The following is a 27,675-nucleotide window of genomic DNA, read 5'->3' as shown; positions in this document are numbered from 1 at the left end:
CTAAGCAATTCAAGTCTTATAAAAATATTTTATGTATATTTACTTTAAGTCCCCACAAATAAGTCAGTATGATCATTCCAATAATCTAAGTAAGACTTCTAAGAATAAAATGAAGGAGACACTATCTTAGGACCTAGTGATAGTGCTTTGTAAATTGCAAACATTCAATCAATAATTATTTACAGCTTAATAGATAAATGGTATTTTTCTATGCACAATAGAGATACAAAATGTTCTTAGTGGGCTATATAGCATTATATACATGATATTCAATGAATATTTAAGAGTAATAAAATAGCAAACATAGTGCTTTAGGTAAAACATATATTTAGTATGTTCACTGATTTAAATTGAAACTTAATTAATGATGGTTTGACTTTTGCCACAGTTAGTTTTTCAGGTTCTACTCTCATATAGTTACACCTTCAAAGATGTATTTACAGTCAAAGTAATATCCTCATTCACCAGTGTCTTAATAGTGACTTCACCATGTCACATGGGTGGCATAGAAATGGTTTCTATAACTGTGCTGGCCGTGAGAAACAGGTACATGTTTTACTAGTGCATTTAATAGTATAAAAACACTGAGGGAGACTGAAGCAGGAGGATTGTAAGTTTGATTTCCCCTCCAGACGGCTCAGTAAGGCCTTGTTTCAAAATAAAAATAAAAAAGGACTGAGGATATAGGTGGTACAGCACCCATATGTTTGATTATCAACACCAAAAAAGGAGAAATACATCTTTACAAAAGACCAAAGGCAGTGTAATGTCATGTATTATGCTACCAACATAGGCAGAAATATAATTTAAGTGTGACTTCGCAGATTTTTATTTAAAGCATAATTCTTATCTTGAGCCATGATGATTCTTTCTTATTAATAAAAAATATATAACAGCACTTTAGTTTTGTAAATAAATGTTCATGCTGTATTTTTGCTTTTTAGATGGTTTCATACAATGTTCTCTCTTAGCAGCTGTATCAGTCATTGAAGCCTATGTGATTAAAAAAAATGTTGAGAGGCTTTTATTAAGGGTATATATGAAACATAGCCCATATCTTCTGTTTAAATTTGAACAATATTGCATATCAAAGTGATTTTCCTGCTTCACTGAGCTACTGTACATCTGGATGTTATACTTCCTTGGATACTTTTGTTCTTTTGCCATCATGAGAAAACAACAATTTCTATAGCATTGATTTACTTGTTATTTGCTACAAAAATAATCTTGACTTGTTAAAATGTAATACCAACATACTTCACTGTAGAATACAAGATTATTTCCCTCTCCAAACAATGTAGTGGGTTACTGAGTTATATATTTTTAAAAAGTGACAAAACTCTGAAAATACAACTAAATTAATCCAACTGTATCTTTCTGTTTTAGCTTTTGTCTTACAGCAGAAACATTCAATCCTGCTTTTGTACTGATAAACCAGATCATTTAAAAATGCCAATTCTTTAGCTTTCCTCTATCAAAGTCCAAGAATAGAGCCCAGACATCATTAGTTTTTAATCTTTGCAGCTAAATCTAATACATACCTAGAAATTACAGTTGTGTCATACTTTGGTGGCTTTGGTTTTGTTATATGAAAGGGTACTACTGCTATTTATCGATAAACTTACATGTGTTGGGTCTTCTTATAGTCCATATTTTATATAATCATTATAAAGACCATACTATTTCTATTTTTATATAGGAAAGAGGACTCAAGGAATTAATGTAACTTTTACAAGTTATAGAACATGTAAAAGTTAATGATAAATTATGTTCTAGGTTTGTTGATTTAATTGCCACCTACAACATGTGATATTAAAATAATCTGCTTCCTTCTAGAGCCCATTCATGTCAAGTATTTTTGTCCTTTGTGATTAAAGAAGAATTTAACTTTCCTGAATAATTGCAAATAGTTGGGATCAATCACTAGTGCTGCCCAATGATCTGTTAGTGGATATGTGCATCACTTCAGGTATAGACATATGATTCCACACCATAATGTCAGAGGATTCTAAGTGTTTTTGGCAACAGAATGATAGAATTCCATCAGACTGAGACCCTGAATGATTACATGAAACAAACCCCTGTCTCATAAACTTTGGATATATAGTGAAGCACAGTGCATTTTCATGTTATGCTACTGGGATTTCTTGTTATTTGTATTTTAGCATCACCTCGCACATCCTGCTGAACGCATTTACCAAATTTTTACCCATCCTACCTGAACTATTTGGGCATCTAAAAATATTACCAGATAATCTAAAGGAACTGTTCACTTGACTTTTGTTGAACAGATCATGATTCCCCAGATTAATTTAAAGTAGCAAGAATATTTTTAGTTCTGCTCTATATTTTGATAAATTTTTTTTCATGATAGCTAGGCTTCAAAATATTACATTTGACTTATTTTACCAAGAAAATGTTTATACATTTTTGGCAACTCTATAGAAATAATAATGAAGACTTTGTCTCTTTTCAGAAAGTAACTGGTAGATATTTGCATCTTGGGTCATGCATCTATCCATCCATTCACTGATGCATTCATTAACTGTACAAGAAACTCTATAATATGATTGAAATAAGGGGATGGTCCATCAAAAACTGAAAGACTATAGGTTCCAGCACCTTCATGGAGCTCAGAGCTATTCAAACTCAGTTAACATTATCAAGAGAAAATGGGTAAATCATTCAACGGATGATGAGTATTTTATGATCAGAGCCTGTTAAGGATCATGTTAGTTTTTTCACATTCATCCTAGAAAGAATAGGTGGGGTCTCCAGAGAAAGACTGAAAAACGATTTTCAAATTAAACAATGCACCCCCTTCTCCAACTGCATTGACTCAGCAACTGAAAAGTGTTACACTATTATAGGAATTGGTTGGAAACATTGTGCTAAGGGCCAACAGCCATTGCTTACTCTTGGAGATTTGAAGCCACGAAATAAGGAAAACAGATGAAAACAACCACGAGCAGCTAGCCAGTGGTAAAAGAGATGCTTCTTGTTCCCCTTTTAGAATTTATTTTCCAAACTCCTTATTGGGAAGATTATGCTAATTTTTCTCAGAAGAGCAAGGGACAAGAATGAATATTTGGGGTATAATATACAGTTTCATCTGTCCTTGTGAAAGTAGTACATTCTCTCTGGTCTATAAGAATGGGTGGACTGTATAGTCCCAGAATTAGATGTGTCAACTACTTGGAAACCTCTCAGTGAAATGAAGTCCCTCAGAGAACAATTACTATATGGAGAAGGAACTCATACAGGAACTTGGCAAAGATCAACATTTCCAAAATTGTGTTGAAGTTATTGTATTTCAATAGTGGTGAAGTAGAAAGAATAAATACATAAGTGCAAGCCTTAAATTTTTGACAGCTTCAAGATGTAAACGTGGAGATCAGGTTTCCTGACTGAATTTTTTTCAGCATTATGGAATATGACATAGAGAATATTACATTTAGTATACAAGGAGGATTGAATAAAGTGCATACATTTTCATCTGGAAGATAAGGGAGAGAGATTAAATTAGAGATGTTATGTATATTTGGTAATAGAGTAACTAGATTCACACTATCTTCAGCCTTTATGGATGTCATAGCTAGCACAGGTAAAAATGTGAGTTTATATGAAACCAAAAATCTATAAATTATTACTGGGTAAAAACTTTCCTGTCTATTTCTGAGGATAAAAATTATTAAGGCTTTTTTTTTGTAACAATAGATGCTAAGACTTTTTTGCTGCTTTTTATATGTATGACATTTAAAATTAATAAACACATCCTGAATCTTCTAAAATACACAAATCAGGTACACACATAGACACACACACACACAATACCAAAGATATTCACAGTGTCCCTCATAGACTCTCCTCTCCTGTACCATGGAGTTTATTCTGAGAATGTCTATCTTCCTGTGGTAACATACTTACTCCATACTTACTCCTGTTGCACACAGAGGTAAAATTTAATATGTAAGACATATGAAAAATTTAATCTTCAGCCTCTATTCACTTTCTGAATGGGTCCCCCTCAGGCAGGCACAACAAACACAGGTATCCATGATGGTCTCAACACAAACTCCTATGAAGCATTATTAAAAATGAGTTATTGGAATGGCTTGCTTTTGTTTCAAAGATAAATAATGGGAGTTTGGAAGCCAATGATATAACCTCAAAAGTTTCATTTTCAATGATTCTTTTCACAGAATATTATAATATGTTACAATCTACTTATGCTGGATAGTCTAATCTTTCTTTATTCCAAGAATTATTTTGCCATGTGAAGGGTTTCTATTTACTAGAAATATTTCATACTCAGTAAAACCAGGTAACTTGTAAATTTTTACCATTTGTTCAGAGCCTTGTCAGTCTTGATATTTTCAGAACTCAGCAAATGACATTTTGGAAGAATATCTGGACTAGCCAAATTTTGAAATTTTTTTGTGTCATATCAAGTTTCTTAGTCATCTGTAGTGACACAAACTGTCCAACACTTAACCATTTTACTTTCTCTCAAGCATCTCTTACAAAAATAATTGAATTAACCATTAGTGCAACAATTATTGTTGAAATTTAATTTTAAACTTACATTATTATAATTATTTTCATCTTTCAAAATGCCTAAAATAATGATTATTACAGGAATAATGAATTACTTTTATGTTGAAGGTCATCCTAAGAACAGATACTTCTAAAATTGTAATATAAATTTTAGAATATTGCTTTTGGACTTTTATCTCAAATATCACACTTTAAAATCTCTACCTTTGCTACCCTTTAAAGCTTTCTTTTTTTTTTTTTTTTTATGGTACCGGGAATCGAATTCAGGTCCTTACGCTTGTGCAGCAGGCGGCGAAACCACTGAGCTAAATCCCTAGCCCCAAAGCTTTCTTTTTTGTTACAATTTTTGAGTGATGTGAAATATGAACAGTAGTCAAAATAGAAAAATGAAGTGCCAGACCAAATGAGCAGTAAATAATTTCTATCAATATTTGCATATCAAATTTATATATACAAACATGCTTCTAAAATGTCAGTGCTCTAAATTATTTTCTTCTAATTATTAATTTTGACAAAGCCTGTAAGTACCCATGCAATGTGTTAGAGGTTACAGATTTCTTTTTTAAAATGATGATGAGTCTATTTTTCTGTGTATATATTTGGTATTGTTCTTAAAATGGAATGGTAAATTTTTGAATCATGTCACAGAATTCAGCTCTGTACATCTGAAGGCATACCATGGGCATTGTATCTCATGGACACTACTGAGTCAGAGAGGAGTCAGGCAGGCATGGTTGGTTTGTCACAGCTTTTACACTGTGGGAAAGCTTTAAAACACATAAGAATGAGTGCCAGCTGAAGCAGTAGCTACTGTGGGTGATCTTATTAAATTTTATAAGACATTGGAAAAGGGCAGGGCAAGGAAGAAGTCAATTGCTGACAAAGCTTTTGTAACATGACAAGAACACCTGGGAAAGATGGTATCTAAAATGAAGGCCTTAGGGAAGACTATTGCTCAGGGCAAGGACCATTTAAATAGCAGGTGGAGACTGGATATTCAGAAATAGTTTCTATCATTGTAATTTTTATTGAGACCCCATCAAGCCCTAGTTCCTAGGTCTTTTAAACCCTGAAGAAGTAACTACATATATTAGACTTCCAATTACTGATGAGTGTGTATGTACCAAACTGAAATTATCTTTCCTGTCATATTGAAAAATAAAATACTTTTGAATAATATTTAAAACACTTTTATTTTGACTCAGTGTCACAAAAACTTGTGGTGAATGAAATCTTAGGTTAATTTAGGAGTGAAAGATTTAGAAAGTTTAGAGTAATAAAATATTTACTAGGTATACCACTTATGATGCCATATAAAATTACAGAGAATAAACATACAATTTGTTTAATTTTATATGTTAAACATACTTATATAATCACTTGGTGGGTGAAAAAATACAATATTAAATCCCAGAATTCTCATTGCACCTCCTTCCAGTGCCCATTAATATACCAAAGCTAGTGAATCTTCTCATTTTTAACCACATAAATTAGTTTTGTCTTCTAACTTTATGTGAATGGAATTATACAATATGTGCACGGTCTACCTGTCTTATTTTGTTCTATATGTTTATTAGATTTATATATGCTGTTTATTTTATTTGAATAATTTAAAGTTTTTTCTTTTATTTGAAAGAATTATCTTTATATTCTGTATATGACTACTGTGTCAGAATGTGAATTATTATCTGCCTGTCTTGACTTTCAAAAACTAATCAGTAATATTGAGGTTACCGTGTGTGTGTGTGTGTGCATGTGTGTGTGTGCGTGTGTGTAGTTTTGCTACTTTAAGGATTATTCTATAACCTAATGGCTAAAAACCTCACAAATATTTTTCTCAGCCTCTGGGGGCTAGGAATGTAGTTGTTGCTTAGCAGCCTCCTGTCACAGGTCTCTCACATAACTGCAATCACATGTCATTCCATGTGGGAAGACTCTATTCCCATCTTGCTCAGTATTTCTTGGATAGTTGGACTGAAATATTCAGTTGGTCACTGAATTTGGATTGGAGGCTGATAGAGTTCTCTGCTAAATAAAATGCCCCTGATAACCCTGGATCCTAAAATGGCCCCTGCCTACAGGAAATGAGTCACTCCAGAGAGAATAAAGACCTGTTTTTCCCACCTCACCCGCAGTCATAGCCAATCATCTGCCACCACCACACTCCCCAACCGCTTATAAACCTCACCTGCCCAACCCCTGGTTGCTGCTCTCACCATTGTTCAAAACAGTCTGGCAGCTCTGTTCCTTAATAAAAGCCCTGCTTTGGGTGTTTGTGGTTTGGCTCATTTTATTTCTCTCATTACTGGTGCCAAAACACCCGGGAGGTACATGATAGGGATTTTGCTATGATCCCCCTGCTGGCTGGGGTTGATTGGCCTCCCGACCATCCTTCTTGGACCCTGCAGAGCCAACACCCAACCAGGGGCCTTCACTCCTCCCATTGCTGAAACTTAACATCCACACTGGCTCTCAATTCCTGGGTGAGTGCTCAGATTACCCGCTCCCTCTCTCCTGGGTCCTCTGCCTCTCAGTGTTCTCACTCAAAAAATCTTAGCGCTAGGTCAGATGGACTCTTCTTGGCCTGTGGCCAGGACCTCTGCCCCTGGGGGCGCCCCATCTGCTTGGATCCTCTCACTCTCTCTCTCCGGAGACTGTCAAAGAGGAGGAGGATGCTCCTCTCTCTTTCCCTTCTCCTAGGGAGCTTTTCTGATACTCACCTTACATATCTGGCCTCCCTTTATTATGGGAACTGTTCAATCCAAACCCCCTCTCTCGATCCCTCTGGGATGCCTATTGGCTAACTTAAAAACTCTCAGGCTCGCTGATGATGTCAAGCCTAAATGGCTTCTTTCCTATTGCAACCAAGCATGGCCTTTATATAGATTAGATAATGGGTCCCAAAGGCCAGAAAATGAAACAGTTGACAAAAATCCCAAATGTTCTTTGAGACCTCCACCATTTCTGTTATCACAATGGCAAATGGTCTGAAGTCCTCCTAGGTGCAGGCTTTCATCTACCTCTGCAGCCACCCTTCTCTTTGTCAGTCCTGCTCCATGCCCCCAAATTCTCCACTCACACAGTTTAACCCCCCACTTCCAATCTCAGAACCAGAAATGACTAACTTCAACCCAGCGACCACTCCCCCTTGTTCCTCCCATGCCCTGCAGTCCTTCTGCCCCATTGTCCTTGACGCCCTCAGCCGCCCCCTTGAGCTCTCCCTCCCCACACTGCTCACACTCACTGCACCCAAAACTGCCCACACCTCCCATTTCCCCTCCTCATACCATCCCCCCTGCCACCTGCACCATCATGCCCCTCCTGTAGGTGTCAGGAACGGAAGGTATTATCAGAGTCCATGTCCCTTTCTCACAGATCTTTCTCAAATTAAAACCATCTTGGCTCTTTTTCCTCTGACCCTGAATCCTACATTTTGTTACTTGACTCTGTCCTATGATCTGACTTGACACAATATCTATATGATACTGACTTCTACCTCTGAGGACAAGGAAAGAGTTTGGATGGTGGCCCAGACCACAGCAGATAAATTTCATGCTGGTGATAACACCAAGCCAGTGGGAACACAGGCTGTCCTCCAAGAAGACCCACAATGGGACTGTCAGCGAGGCCAGGCAGTTGGAGGCTGCAGAGACCATGTGACTCTCTGCCTCATAGAAGGTTTAAAAAAGACAGCTCACAAGTCTGTTAACATTGATAAGATTAGGGAAATAACTCAGACCCATGAAAAAAACCTGGCACAGTTTCTGTAGCGCCTCACTGAGCCCCTTCAGAAATCACACCAAAATTGGTCCTACCTCCCAGGCTGGCATGATCATCATTAACACTCACTTTATCTCTCCGTCAGCCCCTGATATTAAAAGAAAGGTTAAAAAAAAAAAAAAGCTGAAGAGGGTCAAACAGGGCATACACTCAGATTTAAAAACTGAAAAAAAAAAATAAGTGATGGATTAAAAACAGCTAGAAAAACTCTAAAGAACATAAAACAAAATAGTTAAAAAAAAATACAAAAAACACTCCTGGCTTTAAGAGCCAAGGCCAGCACTATGTTATCGGCCTGATGCTGTTACAAAGGTCTGGAATCCAAAACAAAGCCAGAGAAACTACAGATGTGCTCTATCAGACATCAAGAGATTTTACAAAAAAAAAAAAAAGTTACAAATTTTAGCTAATTGATAAATGTATTTGTTTCTATTTGAGTTGATGTTTAATTGGTGTGCTTAAAACATTTCTTGTGCATTGTAAATTCTTGAATTGTAATTATAGGGTTAACTTGCTCTTTTCTGTATTTTGTTGATGAAGAACTCAAGGTTACTACTGTTCTATTGGCAGCCAGTCAAATTTTAAAATGTAACAATCTGAGAACAGGAAAAAAAAGGGACACTTTAAAATTTTAATAGCTGAAGACAAGTTTGTTATAGAAGATTTATAGTGAGATGGAGGAAAAATATTTAAAAAGCTGTAAGTAGAAGAGATATACTTTTGATATGAAAGGATTTTGTATGTTTGTCTTTTTAGAAGGACAAGACCAAAAGGCCTAGGTATGTCGAGAAAGTGTGCAGAAGTGATTTATCAAGGAAATATGTATGTTTGCTTGTTGGTTTCAAATTATAAAAGGTTTACAGAGCTTTCATTCCTTATGATTCTAATTCTGTAAGAGACCTCTGTTAATTGACTTACAAAAAGTTTTGACTATGTAGTGTGGAACCAGGTAGTGGTACAGCCAGGAGGCCAGAGGCAGTAGAGGGTGTGGGGGTGTGTGGCACAGGTGCCCGCATGGCTAAGTGGATAGCCACCATGGGTGTGGCCAGTGGTGAGGGGTCCTCACCTTCTGGCTGGTCCCCACCCACTGGTGTGCTTGGCATGGGCTGGAGTGCGGCTCCTGGTGACCCGGGACCTCTCTCTTTGGTGCCCCAAAGGTCCAAAGGGGTAGCGGTGGTTTGAGGGAAAGGGGAAAGAAAGAAAGGGAAAGGAAAAATTATGAGAAAAGAAAAAAAAAATGGAAATGAAGTCTATGTAAATAGGGAAGGGTGGAGGGGGTGAAGGCACAGGGGTGAAGGGCACAAGAGTAATGGGAAAAAAATAAGAACCAAGATGTATCATGTACAGGTACAAGCACCCAATGATAAATGTAAACGTACTGTATACCTAAAATATACCAATAAATGAATTTAAGGAAAGAAAAAGTTTTGACTCATCTTATTTATAATTGTAAACCTAAAAATTAAAAAGAGATATTATAATTCAATTGGGCTAAATATATTTGAGTGCATTCTAGTTTTATAAATTGTCTTATATGTTTGTTGGCTTGTATGTCCAACCCTACAGCTCTTTTGTTTATAGAAAAATGTTATTAAGTTCAAGGCATGCTCCCCCCCTCAGGTTGCTAACAGATTATAAGATGCAATACATATTGTTGTCTGAATATAATCACTCCAAAACTTTAATTGGTTAGAAATAATGTAACAATCTGGTTTTTATAGGTTATTAAATAAACTTTATCAGAGTAATTATATAAAGAGATTTAAAGAGGCTGCTAAAGGGATTGCCCTTGGTGAACAAAGGAGTGGACACATGGAAATATTTTCCAGTCTTTGCTCACCCTGGGGACCTCAACAGTTTTCATAGTCATACAACAGACTGACCTGATAGTTTTCATAGCCTTATAAAAAGACTTACTTCAAAAAAATAAAGACTTACATCAATAAATATTATTTAAATATGTTTGTATTATGTTTACATTGGTTGTCATCAAAGAGATAAATTCTAAATATGTTGTTATGATATGTTTACACTGGTCATTTTCAAAAGATTAAAATTCTTATAAAAAAACCAGACAAACAAAAAAGAACAATAACAAGGTTTTATTAAAAAGATGCTTTTGTACCAAACTGAATTAAAGGGCATAAGGTCTCATACACATAATTATGATAATTATTATTGTTAATTTTCTGGTGTGCTAAATGTATTTATGCTTTCTGACTATACAGGTTTTCTAATATGTTGTTTATGATAATAACCTCTTTTTGAGTCAGGTATTTGCCTTTTGCATACATTCTAGCAATTTATGATAACAGGTACATTTATGGGCTGAGATTTTTCTATAGATGGTATCCTATCAAAGATAACATTTGAGATAAAAATTTTTGATTTTTTTTTAAATGAGTATGTTTAACGATGGCTATTTTATACTAAGATGGACATTTAAATGTGTTACAAAGATAAGGTCATCATGGTTGTCCTGTTAAAATACTATTTATGGCTCTTGATTTAAAATTCTTTTTTCTCTGTTAACATTTTACAGGAATTCAACTACTAGAACAATCGTGATTGATAATAATAAGTCTTCTAACTATATTTTATATTTCAAAGTGCTTGATATCCAGATAACATTATAATAGTTAAGTAAACTACTGCTATTGCAATGCTAATGTTATTGATCTTCACTTCTGGGTGTTCAACTAAGGTTGGAAACCAAAACTAAAAAGTTAACTGGGCTATGAGGACAGCCAATATTTTAGCCCCAGCCCCTAAAGGTCAACAAAGATCCAAGATATAAGGGAACCTTCTCTACAGGATCCTACATCTTTGGTAAGTCACTCAACCTCATGACCAGGGAGATTGCTGGACACGAGAGGACAAATGTATCATGTGCCAAAGGAGGGTGACCAAGAGAAAAAAACCTCTACATGGTCAAGCAAGGCTGTGACTCATCCTGATGGCTGACACTGACAGAGGAGCAGAGAGGCTCTATGCATGGTTCCAAAATAATGGCCTGAGGAGACTTAACTGACCTTGATAGATAACAAAAGGTTCATATTAATTGACACAGGTCTCACTTTAACTTGGTCTTAAACACCCAGCAGGAAAAATAACCAAAAGAGTTATAAAAATAATGACGTAGTAATAAAGCTAGATACAAATAGGGGGCTCCAATCACTGACCCCTTCTGGCAGTTTCCAGCTACACAGGTAGCTGACCACAGTTATAGATCATTAAAAACTATGGTAAAATCTATAAAAGCTCAGCTAAAATTTTTAATTTCTTAGTGAGATTAGTTTGTCAAATCATCTCTTCTTAGAGCTAAAACTAGAGAGACTTATGACAAAGTTTCAGACTTATAGATAACCTTTATCAATGAAAAAATCTAAGAGCCAACAGGTTACAATCACTCACTATTTCAGTATCTAAGTGTGACTTTCTCCCTGATCTGCCTTTCCATTCTAGTGTGCTCATGCTTAGATTTTTCATGCTGTAATTTCTTTAAAAATCTTGTTTATTCTTGCCTATAGGGTGCCAAATTCAAAGTGATCATGCAAATAATAACAACAAATGTGCTAGACATTTTTAAAACCAATATCCACCATCTTAACAAGAGGTCCCTTCCTGTATTCCCTTTCCTAATGGGAGCCAGAGTTTTGGCAGGAATAGGCACAGTGATCACAGAAATCTCGACATCAGCACATCTCTATTACTCCCTATCCCAAGAGCTAAATGAGGATATAAAACGTAGCTGACTCTCTGGTCACCCTGCAGTCCCAAATGAATTCCCTAGCAGCTGTGGTATAGACAAAATAGACAAGCTCTAGATATTATAACACCGGAAAGAGGGGGAACATCACTCCTCTTGGGGGAAGAGTGCTGTTTTTGTTAATCAGTCTGGCACTGTTGGAGACAATGTGAAGGAGCTCAGGAAGCACACAGAAAAACATAGACGAGACCTAGACCGGCTATACTCTCTACAAGGATACTTAGATCAACGGATTCCCTGGCTTCTTCCTTTCCTGGGACCCCTCACTATCCTCTGCATAATCCTACTCTTTGGACCCTGCCAATTTCATTGTTTTCATAATTTCTTGCAGGAGTGGTTGTGGGCCTTTACCAATCAGGCAGTCAACAAATTCATTATGGCCGGTTATCAACCTCTTGCCACGGGAAATCACACCACCATCAAGTAGGACCCAGACCTGTTACCCTTTATCACTGGCCCTGTGCCAGCAGGAAGCAGCTACAGAAAAGAGATCTCTGCCCCTCTTCCATAATAATATCAAGAGTCTGGAATAACAGAGTTCTCTGCTAGATAAAATGGCCCTGACAACCCTGCATCCTAAAACGGCCCCTGCCTACAGGCAATGAGTCACTCCAGAGAGAACAAAGATCTGCTTTTTCCCACCTCGTTCCCAGTCATAGCCAATCATCTGCCACCACTACACTCCCCGACCCCTTATAAACCTCACCCAGCAAACCCCTGGTTGCTGTTCTCACCATTGTTCCAGACAGCCTGGCAGTTTTGTCCCTCAATAAAAGCCCTTCTTTGGGTGTTCATGTTTCAGCTCATTTTATTTCTCTCAGAGTCCACTTTCAATCCTTTCCTATGTAGACCTCTCCATAGTGGAATTTGCTGGATTTATCAAAGTTAGAAATCAAAATAGATTGACAGAGCAAATGAAATTAAAATTGAATTGATTTCTGGAAAGAGTATCCCATCAGTTGGACTGGATTCTATTCATTAGAAGTCACTAAGGCAACCACACAGGAGAAAGGGTAAGTACCACAGGGACATACATACCAGGAGGGAGAGAGAGACCAAGAAACAAACTAACACAAAACTGATTCAATTAAGAAATTCCTTTCCAATTCCACTTTGCTGAGGTTTTTAATTTAAAGGGCTATTCAATTTTATCGGTAGTTTTTATATTGAAATGATCATGTACTCTTGTATTCTTTCTATTTTTCCTGTTGATCACTTACATTACTTGACTTGTAATCTTTATATCAAACTTTCAATCCTGTAATGAATTCAACTTTGTTATGGGATATATTACCATTTAATGTATCACTGTATTCTTTACCTCCTAATATTTTTCTAAGAATCTTTGTATCTATTGAAAACAAATAACCTGTGAGTTACTATTTTAGTTCTTCATTTTAGTCATGTTTTGATGTTAAGGTTTTGCAGATAAATACTGATGAATATCTTCATTTCTATATAGATTAAATAGACCTATTTTTTCTTCATCAGACTTGCTATGCTATTAATTTTATTAGTCTTAAAATGACTTGATTCTGTTGACTTTTGTACTATGTTTGTGCTATCCATATGATTTTTTTTTCTTTGTGTGGGTTAATTTTCCTTTTCAAAACTATTTCAGAATGGCACATAATTTTGGAGCCTTTTTTTCTTTTCTAATGTATATTTTAACATTCTAAAGTTCCCTATAAACACCATATTAATTGAGCCTTACTAAGTTTAAAAGTCATTTGTTTTTAAGTAATTATTAATTTGCTTTATAGTTACTTTTTGATCACAAGGGTGTTTTTTGGTACACATTGTTTAATTTCCAAACCATTTAGATTCTCTAGTTTTATCTGATAATTTTAGATTAATTTTTACTATGGTCAAATAACATGTTCTGAATAATTTTTTTTATAAAATTATCCGAGGCTTACTTTGTGAACCATCGTGATCAAATTTGAAATGTGTGTCATGCATAATTCAAAATAATGTGTAGTTTATTATTAATTGCAGAGTTGGATATATGGCAATTAAACCAAATTAGTTAACTTTGCTGTGCAGATTTTCTATATAATTACTAATATTTTTTCCTAACTCAGTTACCTTTAAGAGTTGTTTTAAAATCTCCCACTGTGAATATTTATTTATTTCTGCTTTTAGAAATTCAGTTTTGCTTAACATCTATGAACCCACCTTTTTGGATGTGTAAGGTCTGAATTGTGTGTGCCTATAAAATTTCTGTGGTTAGTCCATAAGATTGATGACCTTATCAGATTAAAGATAGAAATATATAGAGAGATCTGTATTTCTCTTTGTTTGTACACAACAAAATTAGGCCTTGCATTTTATATATAAATATTATATAAATATATATAATATATTATATGAATATTACGTATTATATGAATATTACATATTATATGAATATTACATACATTAATGTTACAATATATGAATATGCTAGAAATACTAATATTATATAGATTACATAATGTATAATGGTATATAATATATGCTATAAATGCTATATGTTATATTAAATTATACATCTATATATTTAACTAGATAGATACTATGTAGATTATTGATAGAAATCTGTAAAAGTAATTAATATGTATTTTTTACATATCCCAGCTCCCCACAAGGAGTGTAAACATTTTGTACTAAAACATGTACTAAAAAAAGAGGAATCTTTACTATATTTCTACTATATTGTTTAGGTGTTCACTCCCCTTTTTTACTCTCTTTTAAAAAATTATATGATCATATTTCATTTGTTTTATTATTAAGTGATTGCAATATAAAATTAAACATAGCTACTAAACTTGTTAGTCTAATGTAAATTATTACTTTACATAATTCTTCACAAATGTTAGGATCTTTCCATTGTTTTGTTTTCATGCATCATGATTTTACATATATGTAATTTTACATACATTAGACATTTAAATAAACAACCTTAAAAACTATGTGGGACACAACTCCAGCTGACTGAATCTGGAACAATGTTTTCTGCGCAAGTGAGACAGCCATACCTCTGAAGACGGTGTAAACAAAACCCAGACCCTAAGAAGCCCAGCGGAATGCGGCGGGAGGCAGGGCCAAATGGAGGTGAGCAGTGAGGGAGTGGCCAACCATAAACTACTGACTGAGGTAGCGGACTGCAGAAAAATTGGCTTATGAATAAAAATTAGACTGTGATATAAAATTAAATCCAGGTAATCATGCAAAAGATAATACATGCTATTTAGTTTTTTTTTAAAAAAAACCGCATTCATTTCCTAAAGTCTGCTGCCAATTAATTTGCTGACAATGTCTGCAGGCTCAATTATTTTTATATGAGGATGAGTATTAAACAGTAAACTGTACATGGTTTTTCATCTACAAAAAATATTTGCATAAATAGTGTTAGATATCTGTACATTTCAATGGCACTTTAATTGTGTGTATAAAAAAGGAAAATACTGAGCCCCACTGGAGTCAGAAAAGGCAAAGCAAAATCTAGAGTATGAAACCTCCATCACCAGCCAATATGTTCATGTGAAAATTCAGCAGTAATAGACAATTGCTTTAAACAAAAAAAAATTAAGTTAGATATTTTCTTCATGGAGAGCTTTCAGTCAAGACCAAAACATATCGCTAAAAGTTAGTGCTAATAGACCGTGCTACAGACCCAGATCACCATTATACTAATCATTGTTTTGTGCTGCCACTCACTACCCATGCAGTTACTCTTCCTTCATGCTGTGCTTCCTTCTACAATAATTCATTCGGTAGTACTTACGTAAGTGCAGGCATGCTCCAACTTTATTTTTCCCTTACTTCTTTATTTTTCCTCTGAGTTTTCATATACCAACACAGAAATGTAACTTTCCTCAGTTTTTCATTGTTTGAAAGCATTTTTATTTTGTTTTTCATTTAGAATGAAAGTTTTGCTACATACAGAACAGATAGCACTTTGTTTTCAATGGATGTGAACAATATTTTTCTGGTTTTGCTGATTTTCATCAATTCTATAAGGAATCACCCACTTGGTGATATGTTATTCCTATAATTGTATTGTGTTGCTTTTTATAGCTGCTAGTTAAAATTTGTCTTTGTTTTTAACTTACTTTGCCATAGTGAGCCTAAATGTATATTTTTTGCATATATCTTACTTGCATATCCAGAATTTATTGCTTGATGTCAGTATTCGGTTTTGAGCAACTTTCATCAATTTTTTTCAGAGGTTGCTTTTTTATCCTCTTCTTACTTTGAGCAAAGTCTAAGGGAACTGACCCTGTATAATTGCTTTTACTTCAGACACAAGCTTGGGAAAACACTGGACGCCCTCACAATTCAGCTAACTAAATGTTTGGAGTACCATGTCCCCTCAAGCTCAGTAACTCATTTGAATGACTCAAACAACTCTGGAAAGTGGTATAGTAACAACTATGGGTTTTAGATTAATAAAAGGATGCAAGTTAAAATCAGTCAAGGTAAAGAACCAGTAAGGAAGAATATGGGAGGTCTAAATGTGTAGTTTCTAGCATTCTCCATGTATGCATTCTTAGATAATATTGCTTTTCCAGTTCCCTCTGTGTGGCAATATATACATAATATCGCCACACTCTGAGGCTCTTCCAAGCTTTTGATGTCTAGAGTTTTTATTAAACCTTATCACATATCATCTATGTTGTTGATCTTCAGTCATCAGACTTTTCTGGAGGTTCAAGATAATAACTTTAGATTTCAAGTCCAAAGAAGGTTGAAACTGATACATTTTGTCCCACCCTATAGTAAATCCCATTGTTAGAATCATTAGACTGTCTGGTGTGCAAAGTGCCCAGATAGAAAAGAGGACTATGTGGCATTCTTATTCTAGAGGCTTAGAGGGCACTGCCCAGCAGCAGAGGTAAAGACCAGACCTCTCTTCAACTAACTTGATTCTTCACTACACATCATGTAATTTAACTTCCTATGGAAATAGCTACTGTATCAAAACAATTAAATGTTTTCATTTCTCTTTGTTTTACAAATGACCAAAGCAAGACATACATTAGCACCATAGCAAGGATACACTTGCTTGCAGACTGTTTTATTAAAACCTGGATGCCAAGATGTTGTATCTCCTAAAGCATGTATTGTAAAGAACGTTTCAGTCCCCACAGTTAAAGAATAGCCATTTCTTGCTAAAGTACTTTAAAACTTGTATACATTTATTTTCATATTTATCTCACAATTGTGTCAGTCTAATAAAGCACTCTTTTTGGAGTTTTAATTTCTAGGTGGGAAATAACCACATGCAGGAGATTAAGATCAGAGCAGAAGCATAAATCCATAAAAGCTGTTGGTGTATTTGTAGTTATTTTCCCCTTGGTCCCAAATACAAATATGCTAACTCTGAAAGACAGCTTGAGAGCTTCCTTAAAAAGTGTCTGTATTTTTGTTTTCAAATTGATTTTTCTATATCTGTGGAACATGGAAGGCTAGAGAACTCCTTAGATAAAAGTATAGAATACTAAATGGAATTTCTAAAATTATTTGATTTTCTTATTTAAATTTCACTGAAAAATTATTTGCTTATCTTCTTATATTTTAAAGATAGAGAGGCTAATATTTCTTTGCAAAAGGCTTACTTTGTGTCACAATGACACTTTTTGTTTTAGGACCAACATACAGTTAGTGAGGTTCACATTGTTTACATTGCCTCTTCTGGTCTTCTGCAAACACCCAAATTCCATAGGTGGCAAAAGCCTTCTATTTAATCTGTTTTGTTTAGAATATCCAGCTCAGAATCTTTGATCCTCTTAGAAACCCTGATCAATTTTGTAGCCCTACATCATGAAAGAAAAGAAGAGAGGGAGGGAAGGGAGAGAGAGAGAGAGAGAGAGAGAGAGAGAGAGAGAGAGAGAGAGAGAGAGAAGGGAGGGGACGGTGGGAGTGGAGGGAGGATTTAAGAACCCAGAGAGTATAAACTGATACCTCAGAGTTATGGCTTTGAATATTTGCTTGAAGTCTCAATTACCGCTTAACACTGGGAAAATTATTCCATCATTGATTCATCAGATAATTAAATACTCATAGACTTCATGTGGTAGTCACTGTATTAGACAACAGGAATATAAAGAAGACCCTACAATCACATTTGCTGTCACTTGAAGCTCATACGGTACTCTTGTATCAACATTTTGAGCAAATTTCTTAATTTTTTAAAATTAATTTTATTGGTACATTTAAGGTATACAATATAATGACATTTATCATTGAGAATTTGCACCTTTACATAAGCCAGCTTGGTTCTTATTTTTTCCTAATTCCCCTGCCCTCCCTTCAACCTCTCCACCTCTCCCTATCTGCAAAGACATTGTTTCCAGTTTTTCTTTTTCTCATATTAATTCCATTCCCTTCTTTCTTTTCCCCTACAGCTCTCACTTCCCCTTCCCCTTTGCACTTTTTCTTCCTATATCACATTATCCTTTTAGTCCTTGTTTCTCACATCAGAGAAACTATTTGATATTTACACATATGTGTCCTATTTATATCACTTAAGAGTATGGCCTCAATGTGCATCAATTTAGCTATAAATGTCTAGTTTTTTGTACTTTATGGCTGAGTAATACTCCATTTTATTAAAAAAAAACACATTTTCTTTATCCAGTCTCCAGTTGATGGGCAATTCGGCTGTTTCCAAGTTTTAGCTATTATGACTTGTGCTGCTATGAACATGGGTGCACATATATCACTGTGGTATGATTCTTTTAATTCTTTGTGGAAGATCCCCAGCAGTGAATTAGTGGGGTCAAATGGGACTTCCAGTCCTAGTTCTTTGAGGTATCTCCATACTGATTTCCACAGTGGTTGCACCAGTCTACACTTCCACCAGCAGCAGAGCAGGGTTCCGCTTTCCCCAAAGCCAGGCCAGCATTTGTTATTGGTAGATTTCATGATAGCAGCCATTCTTTCTGGGGTGAGGTGGAATGACCAATGATGTTGAACATTTTTTCATAAGTTTCTTTGCTATTTCTAATTCTTTGTCTGAGAAGTGTCTGTTCATTTTAGATGCCCATTATTGTATTGGGTCTTTAAATTTGGGAGGTGTTATTTTTTAAAGTTCTTTATAGATTCTAGATAGTAGACCTTTGTCTGAGGGACCAATGGTGAAAATTTTTTCCCACATTGTTGGTTGTCTCTTCACACTGTTGGTGGTTTCTCTTGCTGTGCAGAAGCTTTTTAGTAAAAAGAGATCCCACTTGCTGATTGTTTGTGCTAGTTCATGGGCCACTGAGGTTTTGTTCATAAAATCTTTTCCTACACCAAGGTCTTCAAGAGTTCTCCCTAACCTCTGTTCCAGTCTGTTTTAATGTTTAGATCTTTAATCCATTTTGATTTTAGTTTAGTGTATGGTGAGAGATATAGGTCTAGTTTTAATCTTTGGCAAGTTGAAACCCAATTTCTCCAGCAAGGTTTATTAAAGAGGCCATCTTTCCTCCAGTGAGGGTGTTTGGCTTCTTTGTCAAAGATGAGGTGGTTGAATGTGTCTGGAGTTGTTTCTGCATCTTCTAATCTATTCTACTGGTCCTGAGGTCTGTTTTTCTGCTGGTACCATGCTGTTTTTATAACAGTAGCTTTGTAGTATAGTTTTAAGCTGGGGATTGTGATACCCCCTACCTTGTCTTTGTTGCCTAGTAATGCTTTTGCTATTCTAGGTCTCTTCTTGTTCCAAATGAATTTTTGGATTATTTTCTCAAGGTCTTTGAAGTATGCTGTTGGAATTTCAATCAGGATGGCATTGAATCTATATAGCAGGTTTGGAAGTATGGCCATTTTCACTATATTGATTCTTCCTACCCAGGAGCAAGGGATGTCTTTCCATTTTCTCATATCCTCTTCAATCTCTTTTTTCAGAGTGCCATAGTTTTCAGAGTAGAGGTCTTTGATTACTTTTGTTAGGTTGATGCAATTTTCTGGATGCATTTGTGAAAGAAATTGATTGCCCCATTTCTGTCTCAGTGAGTCTGTTGTTCATGTAGAGGAAAGCTATTGATTTTTGTGTGTTGAACTTGTATCCAGCTACTTTACTGAAATTGGTAATTAAGTCTTTCAAGACTTTTGGTGGACTCTTTAGGGTCTTCTATTCAGAGTATCATGTGATCTGCAAATAATGACAATTTGACTTCTTCATTTCCTATCTTTATTCCTTTTATTTCTTTCTCTTGTCTAATTGCTGTGGCTAATGTTTCCAAAACTATATTGAACAGGAGTAGTGATAGTGAACATCCTTGTCTTGTTCCTGATTTTAGTGTGAAGGATTTCAGTTTTTGACCATTTAGTATGATATTGGCTGTTGGTTTTTCATAGATAGCTTTTATGAGATTGAGGTAGAGACCATCTATTCCAATTTTTGGTAGGTTTTTATCACAAATACATGTTGGATTTTGTCAAATGGTTTCTCTGCATCTACCGAGCATATGGTGATCATATGGTGTTTATCCTTGGCTTAATAACATATTGTATTACATTTATTGATTTGTGTATGCTGAACCATCCCTGCATCCCTGGGATGAATCCCACTTGATCCATGTGTATGATCTTCTTGATGATCTTCGGCATTCTATTTGCCAGTATCTTATTAAGGATTTTTGCATCTATGTTCATTAAAGAGATTGGGCTATAGTTCTCTTTTTTGATTGGGTCTTTCTCTGCTTTGGGGATCAAGGTGATGCTTGCTTCCAGGAATGAATTCAGGAATATTGCTTCCCTTCCTATTTCATTGAAGAGGCTAAACATTAGTGGCAGTAGCTCCTCTCTAAACGTCTTGTAGAATTCAGCAGTGAAGCCATCAGGACCTGGACTTTTCTTAGTTGGTAAGTTTTTAATTACATTTTCAATTTAATTGATTGATATTCAGTCATTTAGAATTTTTAGGTCATCTTCGTTCAACTTTGGTAATTCACATGTCTCTAGGAATGTGTCCATTTCTTCTGTATTTTCCATCTTATTGGCGTATAGGTTCTCGAGGAAGGCATTGATGATCCTCTGGATTTCTGCTGAGTCTATTGTAATTTCACTGTTTTCATTTTTAATTGCATGGATTTGGGCCTTTTCTTTCCTTTTTTTGATAAGGTTGGCTTAGAGGTTGTCAATTTTGTTTATTCTTTCAAAGAATTAACTTTTGGTTTCATTGATTTTTTTGTCTTGTTCTCTTAGTCTCCATTGATTGATTTCTGCTCTTATCTTTATAATTTCCTCCCTTGTATGAGCTTTGCATTTGTCCTGCTCTTCTTTTTCTAGAATCTTTAGGTTCAGCATAAGGTTGTGTAATTCAGCTCGCTTTGTTTTCCCAATGTGACGTTCACTGCTATGAATTTCTCTTGTAAGAATGTTTTCATTGTGTCCCATCGATTCCGATTTGTTGTATTGTCATTGTCATTTAATTGTAGGAACTGCCTGATTTCTTTTTTAATTTTCTCTGTGACCCATTGGTTATTCAGATGTGTGTTGTACATTTTCCATGTGTTTATGAAATTCTTGGGGTTTCTTTTGCTATTAATCTCCAATTTCATCACACTATGGTCTGATAGTATACAGGGGATAAGTACAATTCTTTTGCACAAATATTAATATGTTCTATGAGCAAATATGTGGTCTGTTTTAGAGAACAACTCATGTGCAGCTGAACAAGAATTTGTATTCTGATTTTTATGGGTTAGAATACTCTGTAAACATCTGTTAAGTTCATTTGTTCAAGAGTTTGATTGAGTTCTAGTATTTTGTTGTTTATTTTTTCTCTACTTGATCTGTTTGTGACAGTAGGGTATTGAGGTCCTCCACTACTATTGTATTAGTGCTTATATGATTTTTTCTTGTGCATTAATATTTGTTTTATATAGTTGGGCACACTAGTATTTGGTGCATATATATTAATGATTGTCACCTCTTCCTCTTGGATTGTTCCCTTTACAAGGATGTAGTGCCCTTCTTTGTCTCTCTTATTCAATGTTGGTTTGAAATTCACTTGATCTCCAAAGCGGATAACTACTCCTGCTTTTTTTTTGGTTCCTGTCACATGAGGTATTGTTTTCCACCCTTTAACTTTCAGTCTATGAGTTTCTTTTTGAATTAAGTGTGTTTCATGTATGCAGCATATTGTTGGATCTTGCTTCTTGACCCATTCTGTCAGTCTATTTCTTTCTTGGTAAATTGAGACTGTTAACATTGATGGTTATAACTGATATGTATTGACTTATCATTGTCATGACTTTTTCTGTTTATTGCATTCTCCCCCTTTGCTTTAATTTCTTGTCGTGCCTGATGGATTCATTCTGCTGGGCTTCCTGGGGTTGTGATCCTCATTGTCTTTTCCAAGGATATTGTTTAAAATTTTTTGGAGTGTTGGTTGGGTGTTCATGAAGTTCCTCAAGTGGTCTTTGTCATGAAAGTATCTTATTTCTGCATCAATTTTGAAAGGTAGTTTTGCGGGGTACCTCAATCTGGGTTGGTGATTGTTTTTCTTTACAGCATGAAATATGTCACTCCAAGCTCTTCTTGCCTTGAGGTATTATGTTGAGAAGACCGTGTGATTCTGATGGGCTTTCCTTTGTATGTGATTTGTTTCTTTTCTCTCACTGCTTGTAGAATTCGGTCTTCTGTTGGGTTTCTGGAATCTTAAGTATTATGTGCCTAGGTGTAGTTTTTTTTTTTTTTTAATCATGGCTAATTGGAGTCCTATATGCCTCACTTACTTGTATGTCAAGTTCTTTACCCTTATTTGAGAAGTTTACTGCCTTTACTTCTGTGAACAGTTTTTTTAAATATAATTTGCACTCTCTCCTGTTTCTTCCTTCACTCTAATCACTCTGATCTTATTCTTCTTTGCATAGTGAGGCAGCTCATGGATTGATTTCTCATAGTCCCTTACTATTTTTCAGAAATTTTTCTTTTCCTGGTCACTAATTGCAATCTTGTCTTCTATATGTGAAATTCTATCCTTGCATTGACTCATTCTGCTGCATAATTTTTCAATGGAGTTTTTAATCTCCTGGAAATTTGTTTGCATTTGTTTTATGGATTCCATTTGTTTCCTATGTTGGCATTCCATCATGTTCCTCAGCTTCTCTAATTTTTTATCTGTGTCCTCTCTAGATTTATTAATCATGTCTGTACTATGCGCACAATCTCTCCTGTTATCTGAGAAATTATTTCTGATTTCATTTTTTTTCCAGCTCCTCTTTCATTGCCAGTTCAGGGAGTGCAGATGGCTGAGTATCACACTGTTCCATCTAGTTGCCCTTTGGGGTTGTCTTTGGTGATCTGAAAGTCTGATTTCATGACTTGTTTACTTGTCTTCTCATTTCAACAGATGCAGCCTGCTGTGCATTTGTTGAGGTGACTTTTTTTTACCTGGTGGTCTTGAATTCTCAGGAAGCTACTGAGCAGCCTTTACTCTGCTGCTTACCAGTACACCAATTCCTAGGTTCAGAGTGGTGCCCTTCTGGATCCCTGAGCTGACCTATTGTCTGGGTGGGTTTCTGGCTGTGGCCTGAGCACACTTGGGATGGTATCTAGATGTTCTTCTCTCTGGGGCCCCTATGTAGCTGTTTTCTGGGAGGGCCTTGGTTGCGGGCTGTGCACTCCAGTTCCTGTTGTCTACGTAGGCTTTGGCTAGGGTTGCCACACACTTATCAAAGGTACTTGGCAAGCCTCTGGGTATTGCTTGTGTACCTCTACAGCTCTTTTCCAGGTGGTTCCCTGGCTGTGGCTGATGGTATGGCGAGTCTCTGGCTGAAGCCCATGCACTTGTGTAGCCCCTTTCTGAGTGGGCTTTTGGGTTAGGTAGGTGGGCCCAAGCCTTTGTGATTGGGGCAGAGCCCCAGCTGGGATCTGCCTGCAGCTGCAGTGGTCTGGGCCACACAGCTGATCCTGGACTCTGCATGCACTCATGGATAGAATGGCAGGCCTCTGGCAGAAGCCCGGGCACCAGGGCAGCTCCTTTCAGGGTGGACCTCCGGCCTGGGTGGGTGTGCAGGAGCCTCTAGGGTCAGGGCAGACCCCTGACTGGGATACGCCTGCCGCTGTGCCCAACTGGGCCACACAGCTGCTCCCCGGGATCTGCACACACTCACCAATGGAATGGTGGGCCTCTGGTGGAAACCCGTGCACCCATGCAGCTCCTCTCCACAAATTTCTTCATCTTGCAAGAGGTAACTATAATGTTTAAATTTGTTGCAATCTATCTGATTTTTAATCTTTATTCATGATCCTGGTTCTTTGATAAGAATTCTCTCTTTATTATGACAGTAAGTCAATGAAATGTATATTATTCTCATTTTACAAGATAATAAATTTGAAATTCAAAGTGCTTATTAAATACACCAGAATAAAACATTGTAGTACAAACTGAAATCATTTTGGATCCTTTCAAACCCAAGCTAGTTCTGCTATTTTTAAACTCTATCTCTGGTGTGAGGCTTTCTTTGCTCAACCGCACCTTTCCATTTATGTTACCCACTCCCTTTTTCAATTGTGTGAAAGTTTCTCAATTTTTACCTCACTCTAACTCAATCTATTTTTCTAGAATGTGGTAGAAAATATTTAGCTGCAAATTTAGATTTGGAGCTAATATATAACTGCTTATTTTTTGACTAGCACATTACATGCTTTGTTATTTATATCTCATAATAACTTCATGAGGTAGATAATAACTTTTTTGTATTTTTTCAACATTAAACTGAGGCCCAAAATGGCTGACTATGCTGCCAGTCCATCATTTTTAATCAGAATATTACCATTTCTTTCCACATCTTAAATTATAAAATATTAAATTTATAATCAATATTGCAAGTGATAAGACATCATTATATTTAGTTGATGTATTAAACAGTTGTAAAATAACAGCTATCAGTGAGAATAAAACAAAACTATTTCAGGCAACAGCACTTTGTAATATCCTTAAAATAGTATAAAATTTTCAGTTACAGGCATGAATCTATGTAGAATAAAAAGAAATTTATTTACTCTATATTAAATATGATTATTAAGTTTTTAGGAGGAATTGATATTATAGCATGTGAATTATTTCAGATACTATACTCTATTTATGATGTACCTGATAATTAAAGTGTGTAGAAAATTAAGCTTTATTTCCTCCAAATCAGTGACTGCCATATTAGGCTATATTTGTTTATGTTTTAGTAGTAACAACAGGATTTGGAAAAAAACATATTTCTTAGTTTCCCTTTTCCTATAACGTCTTTCTCTACCTTTTGTTTTATCAAAACAAAATACCAACAGCCCTCCCGACACATTTCAAATAGTAAAAAAAAGTTGTTATATTTCATGTCCTAAGCAATTCTTTCATTTTCTAAGTTTCATTTTCAGTGTTATAGGAAAAATTTATTGTATAGCTATCTACTCTCTTTGTTGATGCTAAAATTGTTTTCTACTGTTTATATTTTCTGAATTCCTGAAATGTTCTAAGTATTAGAATCTACACAAGACTCAATTGCTATTTTTAGAGAACTACTTTTTGGGAAGGCAGCAAATAAACACCATGATTTCTAAGTTTTAGTATTTACACATTCAAGGACATGTTGTTGATTAAGATTTTATCTTGCAGTTAGTTCCACATAAATCTTTCCACTTCTTTATTCATTTTGCCATCATAATGGACTAGGAAAGACAGGCAAATAAAATGCAAGAAATGCATATTTTTATGAGTTGATATTAGAGTACAGAAAAAGGAAGATAGTAGTATCATGGTAGTCATGATAATCTTCTTGATATATTATAAGCTATTAACCATGTAAAGGTCAGTCAAATGAGATATTAGGCAGAGGAGAGAGCATGTCTCTGAATAATGTGTCTTACCAAACATCATGGCCTCAGAAGAAGGCAAAAAAGCAGTTTTGGTGAGTCTGAATATACACTTGTTCAAAGCACTGTTAAAAGATGAAGAATTCGATTTATTAAACTGATTTCATTTTGAAAGCAAATAAGAATACATTATATTTTCTTTAAATAAGAAGCAATTAAATATATTTTCATTAATTATGATCTTTCTTTCAAATTGTTGATCATGACCCAAGAGGAAAAATTGTGACTCATTAACTTTCAGTGGTATAGAAAAGGGGACCAAATTTGCACCCCCAAATCTGGAGGCTTAATGGAATTTTCTTCCTTCATCAAGGTTTCATAATATTTAACATTCAAGAACTATCTTAATTATTTTCATAAAATTCATAGACAATAGTGTTTGCCTATTATATCATACTGGATTTTGTTTAGAAAGCAGAAACTCTAATAGTGGTATGGATAAAGAAAATTGTAAGGATTTGACCTCATATATATGTGGGGACTGGTGAAGCAATATGTAAATATATGTCACCTATGTATTAAGGATTAATTTTCAGTTACCAGAAGCAAAGGGAATTAGTAATTAGGAAGAAAAGGTTGGTGAAGAATAACATAAAGTAAAAATAAATGAGATCTCTTCTACTGTCTCACTCTCAACTTTGATGACATAGATGAACTGGAGAAAAATCTAGTGCCATTTTCTACAGATTTTCCCTTACCTGACCCAAGACTTATCAAATATGAAGAATGAAATGTAGTAGGAGGTGAAGGAGTTTCAGACCTGATTTCAGTCATTCAGTCAGAAGATGAGAGACAACAATTCACACTATAGTAACATAATTCTTATCACCTAATTTAAATATTTGAAATCCTTTTTTTATTTCATTTAAGCTCTATCTAACCTAGGAATTATGAGTAATTACTCCAACACTTAGTTCTAACTTAGGTAATATCTGATATCGAATTATGTCATTCCATGTCAACCTGGAAACCATGCGAAACATTTAACTACATTTAATATTCAAAGAAAGCAATAGCAAAAATATGCTTCCATTTCTAATGAAGCAACTATTATCACATACAACTGAAAGTATACCATAACTCTTATCAAAAAGGAAATAAAAGACTCAAATATCATTTTGCCCATCTTTGAAAAAACTTTTCTCTTCCAGCTCAATAATTCCCCTCTTTTAAAAAGCTGCACAGGTGAACAAGCAACAGCCAGAAGCCTGCCCAGATTCCATTGGTAAGTGAGTGCAGATCTCAGCGAGAACTCCACGTGGACCACAGCTGAGCAGGTGTGAGCAGATCCCAGCCAGGGCCCCTCCCACACACCACCAGCTTGGGCCCACAGGCCTCAGCCAAAGGTCCTACTGGAAAAGCACTACACAGGTGGGCAAATAACAGCCAGAGGCTCAAGCAGATACCATTGAAATTGGCACAGTGGTGAGCAGCAGAGAAAAGGCTTCTCAGTGGCTTGCTGAGAATTGAAGACCAGTGGGAAAGCAAAAAGTCACATCAACAAAGGTATAGCAGGATGCATCTGTTGAAATGAGCAGGCATGTAAACAAGTCTTAAAACTAGACTTCCAGATCATCAAATGCAACCGCAAAGGGCAAGGAGACAGAACAAGCTGATACTCAACCTCCTAGACTCCCTGAAGTGGCAAAGAAAGAGGATCCAGAAAAAATGAAGTCAGAAATAATTTCTCAGTTAACAACAGAGATTGTGGCCATAGTGCAAGAAATGAT

General features: G+C 35.6%; 1 pseudogene across 1 annotated transcript in view; it reads right to left on the bottom strand.

Annotated features, from left to right (window-relative positions):
* The window catches only part of LOC101725674 (protein PBDC1 pseudogene), a 195,590-nt pseudogene that overhangs the window by 21,158 nt on the left and 146,757 nt on the right, over window positions 1-27,675 (bottom strand). Inside the window, exons 5-6 of the transcript XR_015451553.1 lie at window positions 25,940-26,010; window positions 18,056-18,174 (exon numbers count right to left, since the gene is read on the bottom strand). The product of XR_015451553.1 is annotated as a protein PBDC1 pseudogene (transcript). The remainder of the gene's footprint in view (window positions 1-18,055; window positions 18,175-25,939; window positions 26,011-27,675) is intronic.

This window comes from Heterocephalus glaber, unplaced genomic scaffold (assembly GCF_053883595.1).
Source record: "Heterocephalus glaber isolate CG9 unplaced genomic scaffold, H.glaber_assembly_v1.0 deba00001429, whole genome shotgun sequence".
NCBI classification, from domain to species: domain Eukaryota; kingdom Metazoa; phylum Chordata; class Mammalia; order Rodentia; family Bathyergidae; genus Heterocephalus; species Heterocephalus glaber.
Note: the sequence above shows the minus strand (reverse complement) of the source record. Positions and strands in the feature narration are given on the sequence as shown.